Source organism: Gossypium arboreum, chromosome 7 (genome assembly GCF_025698485.1).
Source record: "Gossypium arboreum isolate Shixiya-1 chromosome 7, ASM2569848v2, whole genome shotgun sequence".
Classification (NCBI taxonomy): domain Eukaryota; kingdom Viridiplantae; phylum Streptophyta; class Magnoliopsida; order Malvales; family Malvaceae; genus Gossypium; species Gossypium arboreum.
Window position 1 is genome coordinate 26282326 of NC_069076.1, and position 7886 is coordinate 26290211.

Here is a 7886-nt window from a genome sequence, read left to right on the forward strand (position 1 = left end):
TGCGAAATGATCATTCGTAAGAATTGACGGATAATGGGTATTCTATTGAGATTTCCTAGAAACTCAACGAGATTAACATGAGATGTATATGTGAATGAGACGATGAATGATGAGCCCATCTACATAAATTACATGATGCTCATTATGTGAATAACTCATTGATTGATTGCATGTGATAGGGAATCATTTTATAATTGATGATTTCATGATGTAAATATGGATGTATGCTAATTACTCGGTAAGTTTACTTTCCGAATATTCGAGCTTACTAAGCATGTAAATGCTTATCCCTCTATTTTTCCCTATTTCACAAAGCTCGAGGACTTGAAAGGATTGGAAGACGATTGAAGAGTCAATACTCTATCAACTAGACAAGCTTTGGTATAAAGATTTTGTTTGTTTTGTTCAATGGCATGTATAGTATTTTTGAGTATCTTGTTATATGTGTCATTTGATTTGCCAAATGAAGGCATAAAAAAAATATTTATCTCTTTGTATATGGCTACGAAAATTGGCTTAATTGAAGTAGGCTATGACCTACGAATTTAAGCATAGTTTTATTTATAAGTGATGAGTCGTTACCAATTGGAAATGAGTCACATGAACGAGCCAATTTCGGATGGATTAAAGTGATATGGGAACCCATAAAGACTAAATGGGAAATAATCTATCATGTATGAAACCAATGATATGAGGTTTCCATTCATCTAGTTTAATCAAGATTATTTACAAGTGTATAATGGTGTTTTACTTTGAATTTGGTATCTATTAAGAAAAAGAAGTAGAAAGGGGTGACTAAAGGCTTGGAAAATAGCCTATTAAAGTCCACATGGTTGACACACAGGCGTGTGCCTAGGCTGTGTGTGACACACGGCCCATCCCCATGGGCGTATGGTATGGCCGTGTGTCCCCAGCACCTAAAACTTTAAGTCAAATTAGCACACGGGTAGGACACACGGGCATGTGTCTGGGACTTGTTAATTTAATAGAATGCTCAAGTTTTGGACACGGGGTGAGCCCACAGGCGTGTGTCTTGGCCGTGCCTAAAAGTCAGTGTTGCCCACGGATTAAAGGCATGGACGTGCCCTAGGCCACACGGGCGTGGGTGACCACACGGCCCCTAATACACGGGCGTGTGACACTTCTAAATAAGGAAATTTTCTAAAGTTATTAAATGTTCCCGGTCCTATTCCGAACTATCTCTATATATTTTTAGGGCCTTGAAGGCCCATTTAAGGGATAAGATGTGAATGCCTAAAAGTTTCAAATTTGAGCTAAACCTAGTGAGTCGATTTAGTATGTTTTAAATGTAAAGTTTTGGTAATACCTCGAACCCTATCCTGATAACGGATACGGGTGAGGGGTGTTACACAAGCCACACATTAAAGCTCAGCATTTTGAGTTAAAATCGATAATGTGTTAGATGCTGCAAATGGTAGAACAGTTTAGTGCATTGCCTACTGATGATCCATGATTGCATTTAAGACTTTTCTTGGAAGTCTGTGACTCATTCAGGCAACATGGTGTTCCTGAAGACGTTCTACAACTTAAACTATTTCTGTATTTAATAAAAGATTGTGCCAGAGCATGGTTGAATGCTTTGCCGTCAAGGACAGTGGCATCTTTGAATGATCTTTGTCAAAGGTTTTTGTTACAGGATATCCTTCAAATATAAGTGCCAAGTTAATGAATGATAACACATATTTTCAACAATCAGAGGATGAGACCTTGTATGAAGCTTGGGAGCTTTTCAAGGAATTACTTAGGAAATGTCCAATGCATGGTTTCCAACACTTGACATAGATGGAAATGTTTTACAATGGATTAAATGTGCATACAAGGATGGTAGTTGATGCATTTTTCAATGGTACTTTGCTGGATAAATCATATAATAAAGTGTTTGAGATTTTAGAATAGATTGCCAACAATGATTATTAATACCCTACTACGAGAGAGAGGGCTGACAGAAGAGTTGTTGGCATAATGGATCTTGATGCAATCATTTCACTTGTAACACCCCGAACCCGAGACCATCGCCGGTGTCGGACGCGAGGGGTTAACGAGCCAAGTCCTCTTAAAGCACCGACCAATTTGGCATTTCCAGACAGGCTGGAAAACTGCGTCACTATCGCCTTAAAAATCATATCTCGAGTTTCAAAACTCAGAAACTGATTCCGTAAATTTTCCCTGAATTCAGACTCATATATCCTTCCATGGATTTATTTCTAGAATTTTTGGTCGGGCAAATTGGTACAGTTTATTAGTTAAAGTCACCCATGTTACAGGGATCGACTGCTCTGACCTTTGCGCATTACAACTTGAATATCTCTCTGTACAGGGCTTTAATACTGGTTCCGTTTGTTTCTAATGAAACTAGACTCAAAATGGAATCTGCAAATATAAGGAATGACTCCTAATTCTTTCTGGATAATTTATAGTGAATTTTTAAAGTCGCGACAGGGGACCCAGAAACCGTTCAGACCCTGTCTCACGATAACTTTAATATCTCTTAACAAGTAACTCCTATGACCGTTTCGTTTCTTCCATATGAAAGTAGACTCATCAAGGTTCATTCACATAACTTATTCACTATTTAATACCATTCCTACAATTTTGGTGATTTTCAAAACCACACCACTGCTGCTGCCAGCATCTGTTTTCAAGGTAACCTTTACCTATTTCATGATTTCCACGATTCAATTGCCCTCTTTGCATACATAGCACAAAGTGTGATCATGATTAACCATTCCAATGGCTAATCTTCTCAAAACAATTCCATACCCCATAATGATCAACATACAACGATTATAGTATCATACCAAAACGTATATAAGCCATTTTCGCATGGCTATCCAAGTTTACACAAAACCGAAAGGTACATGACCTTCAACATTAGGGTAGTCCTATACATGCCATTTCAAAGTTCAACCAAAATTATACCAAAATGGAGGCTTTGATAGTGTAGATGACTTCGACTTTACTGATCCCGAATCTGATCGCTAACGAGCAAAATCTATAAAACAGAGAGCCAAAGCAACGGAGTAAGCATTTTTATGCTTAGTAAGTCTCAAGCAATAAAATCAGCTTTAACTAAAGCATTACATTCACATAGCCAAATGAATCATTTCATTAATACACATTCACATAATCATACTTACTTCACACTTCATCATTATATACTTTCACAAGATATCAACCAATTCAATAGCTGAAAACTCGTTAGTCGATCGAACGAATGTTACTCAAACATATCGACTTTTCCAATGCACATATAAACATACCTTATCCTTTGGGATTTTCGAGCGTACTAATTAAATTTATTACAGCAACCAACGCTCACCTCCAGCCCAAGCTTCTTCGGAATACAATCGGATATAACCACATGCACGAATGCCTTCGGGTCTTAGCCTAGATAGAACGACTTGCACAAATGCCTTCGGGTATTAGCCCGGATTTAACAACTTGCACGAATGCCTTGGTCTTAGCCGGATGTAGTCACTAGCACAATTGCCTTTGGTCTTAACCGGATATAATTACTAGCATAAATGTCTTGGGACTTAGCCGGATATCATTCAATTGCTCATGCACACACATACATCAATAATCATTACACATCCATGTTTCATTTTCGTTACTAAGGCTCAAACACAAACATATCACTAGCATAATCGCCTTGGGACTTAGCCCGGTATCATTCAAATACTCATACACACATAAATCAATAATCATTACACATCCATATTTCATTTCACATAATTGAGTAGGGTCATTTCTTGAGGACTTACCTCGGATGTTGTCGAACGGCTTCAACGGCTATTCGATCACTTTTCCTTCCCTTTATCGGATTTAGCTCCCTTTTGCTCTTGAGCTTAATGAATACAAGTAGAAGTATTCAATATTTCTATCAATAATGTTTACTAGTAAATCACATTCGGCATCTCATATCATCTCACTTTATTATAATTTATCATTCAACCTTTGAACCAAAACGCCATTATATGGCCACATATACATACATCCATATATTTAAGCTCAAGAATTTTAACATAACATCAAGTGCTCAAATTACTCATGTGGCCGATTACACATGGTCATAAATACTGAAAATCAAAAATAATTTCAAGGTTTTTCACACTATACATGTACTAGGCGAATGTACATGCAAATTTCACAACATTCTTCAACAAATTTCTTCTTTAAACAAACATATTTATCACTTTCTTCATAATCAAAATATCATGTGCAAACATATATACACATATAGGTGCATGGCGAATCTCAAGGTGTTCATAACCCTCTAAAACACAAATTTTACCAATCAAGTAACAAGCATAAATCATGCTCATGAATGCATCATGGCGAATACATCACAATCATACCCCATTGAACTTTGGTCATGGTTAAACAAAGAACTCAATGTCTTACTCAAGATTGCTACAAAGAAATTTCAAGAGTAGTCAATCCATCATTGCATGCATCATTAGCAAGCTTCACATTTAGCATGCAATGGGTTTATCACAATATCAACCTTGGCCAAATACCATTTTTCATGGCATAACAAGGATTTGAACCATGGCTAACATGCACATCAAGTTAGCAACCAAAACAAGCATGAATCTCATGACACAACCTCATACATACCTTAATCTTGATGCAAGTTTAGCCAAATCTCCTTCTAGATCTCTTCTAAACAAAGAAAAGGAAGTAAAAATCTCTTCTTCCTCTTAGGAATTTCGGCCAAAGGAAGGAGGGGAAAAGATGAACAATTTTTTTTTTCTTTCTTAGTCTTTGCTCAAAGAAAGGATGAATGACAACTTTTTTTTTCTTTCTTTCTCTCTAGCTACGGCACCATGGGGGGCATCCATTCTCATTTTTTTTTCATTTCTTAATTCTTTCTACATAATGCACTAACTAAACATGTTGGAAACATGTCCCCTTGCCCATAATCTAGACATGGCCGGCCACTCATCCAAAATAAATGGAGTATTTGACATGCAACTCCATTTATTTTGCTTCATTCCTTTATTAACCTCTTAAAATTAGCTACATATTTAAATCCTTTCACATGAGTCCTTTTTCTTTCAATTCACAATCAAATTAACTAAATCAAAGAATTCAAAATTCACACATGCATTTTCCCATATTCTAGACAATAAATATTACGTTCGAGCATGTCGGTGACTCGGTTTAGCGGTCTCGAAACTACTTCCCGACTAGGGCCAATTTTGGGATGTCACAACTCTCCCCCACTTAAGAAATTTTCGTCCCCGAAAATCTTACCGGTAAATAGGGTTGGGTATCGCTCTTTCATAGAGTTCTCGGTTTCCCAAGTAGCTTCTTCTATCCCGTGTTTGAGCCATAACACTTTCACTAGCGGAACCCGCTTGTTTCGCAACTCTTTCACTTCACGTGCCAGGATACGAATCGGTTCTTCCTCATAACTCATATTGGCTTGAATTTCAACCTCTGATGGACTAATCACGTGCCATGGATCAGATCTATAGCGTCGAAGCATCGAAACATGAAAGACATCGTGAATCTTTTCGAGTTCAGGGGGCAAAATCAGACGATATGCCACTGGACCGACTCGCTCGGATATCTCATATGGCCCAATGAACCTCGGGCTCAACTTGCCCTTACGGTAGAATCGAGTATCTTTTTCCAAGGTGAAACCTTGAGAAACACTTTATCTCCCACCGATGCTCGATGTCTTTACGCTTCAGATCCGCTGCACGACTCGACGATCGGAGGCTATCTTGATTTTCACGGATTACTTTCACTTTCTGTTTAGCATCTCTAATCAAATCCACCCCGAAAATTTTGCTTTCACCGAGCTCAGTCCAAAACAATGGTGTACGGCATTTACGACCGTACAAAGCCTCGTAGGGTGCCATCTTAATACTTGATTGAAAGCTGTTGTTGTAAGCGAATTCAATCAACGGCAAATACCGTTCCCATGAACCACTGAACTCGAGGATGCAACATCTCAACATATCCTCAAGTATTTGAATTATCTGCTTGGATTGACCATTGGTTTGGGGGTGAAAGGCGGTACTGAAATGCAACTTGGTACCCAAAGCTTCTTGCAACTTTTTCCAAAATCGCGAGGTAAATCTCGGATCTCTATCCGACACGATGGAAATGGGCACCCCGTGCAATCTCACAATCTGAGAAACGTACAATTCGGCTAGTTTGTCCATTGAAAAATTAAAGACGTCACGGGGACAAAGTGAGCCGACTTAGTCAATCTATCTACCACGACCCAAACCGCATCCTTCTTACTCACGACAATGGCGGTCGGATACAAAGTCCATGGTGACTCGATCCCATTTCCACTCGGGTATCGTGATCGGTGAAGTAATCTGAAGGCACTTGATGTTCCACTTTCACTTGTTGACATATTAAACATCTCAAACAAAGTCGAGATGTCTCGTTTCATACCATGCCACCAAAACCGACGTTTCAAATCGTTGTACATCTTCGTACTCCTGGGTGGATTGCCATTCGGCTACAATGGGCTTCGTTCGAATTATCGAAATAAGTTCAATTCTTTGGAACACACAGACGACTTTTGAACCTCAAACAATCGTCATCATCGATTTGAAACTCCGAGTCCTTGTTCGGAACACACTCAGCCCGTTTTGCAGCCAACTCGTCGTCGACTTTCTGAGCTTCACGAATTTGATGTATCAATAATGGTTTGGCTTTCAATTCAGCTACTAACACATTGTCGGATCGAGCAGACAAGTGCACATTCATCGTCGAAGCGAATAATGATTTACGACTTAAGGCATCCGCAACCACATTAGCCTTTCCCGGGTGATAATCAACGACGAGCTCATAATCTTTTAACAACTCGAGCCAACGTCTTTGTCGCAGATTTAAGTCTCTTTGGGTCATCAAATATTTGAGACTTTTGTGATCCGAATACACATGGCACTTCTCACCAAATAAGTAATGTCGCCATATCTTTAAGGCGAATACGATGGCGACCAATTCGAGATCATGGGTCGGATAATTTTTCTCATGTGGCTTTAATTGTCTCGACGATAGGCCACAACTCGCCCTTCTTGCATCAATACGCAACCCAACCCAAGTAGGGATGCGTCACTATAAATGACAAACTCTTTGCTCGATTCGGGTTGCACTAGAATTGGGGCTTGATCAAATAAGTTTTCAGTTGATCGAAACTTTTCGACATTTCTCCGTCCATTCGAACTTAACATCCTTTTGGAGTAACCGTCATTGGCGTGGCTATCGTTGAGAAACCTTTACAAATCGTCGGTAATAACCGGCCAGCCCCAAAAAGCTCGAACCTCGGTAATATTTCTCGGAGGCTTCCAGTTAAGTATGGCTGAAATTTTGTTGGTCGACTCGAATACCGATCATGCGAGATATCACATGCCCCAAGAAGCTAACCTCTCTTAACCGAACTCACACTTGCTGAACTTAGCATATAATTGCTTATTCCAGTAAAATTTGCAGCACTAACCTCGGTGTTCAAGATGTTCGGTCTCATTTCTTGAATAGACCAAGATGTCATCAATGAACACGACTACGAATCGATCCAAATATGGTGCGAAGATCGATTCATTAAATCCATAAATACCGCAGGGCATTAGTAAGCCCAAGCGGCATCACTAAGAACTCGTAGTGACCATATCTCGCTCAAGGCGTCTTGGGTACGTCCGAATCTCGAATTCGTAATTGATAATAGCCCGATCTCAAATCTATTTTCGAGAACACCGAAGCTCCTTGATTGATCGAACAAATCGTCGTCTGTGATAGCGGATATTTGTTCTTTATTGTCGCTTTATTAAGCTGACGATAGTCGATGCACAGCCTCATGGTTCCATCATTCTTTTTCACAAACAACACTGGTGCAC

General features: G+C 39.2%; 1 non-coding gene across 1 annotated transcript; it reads right to left on the reverse strand.

Moving 5' to 3' along the window:
• Positions 1–1680: 1680 nt before the first annotated feature.
• LOC128295975 (small nucleolar RNA R71) lies at positions 1681–1787 on the reverse strand. Its single transcript, XR_008286522.1, has one exon. It is a non-coding gene; the product is annotated as a small nucleolar RNA R71 (small nucleolar RNA).
• Between the last annotated feature and the right edge of the window lie 6099 nt (positions 1788–7886).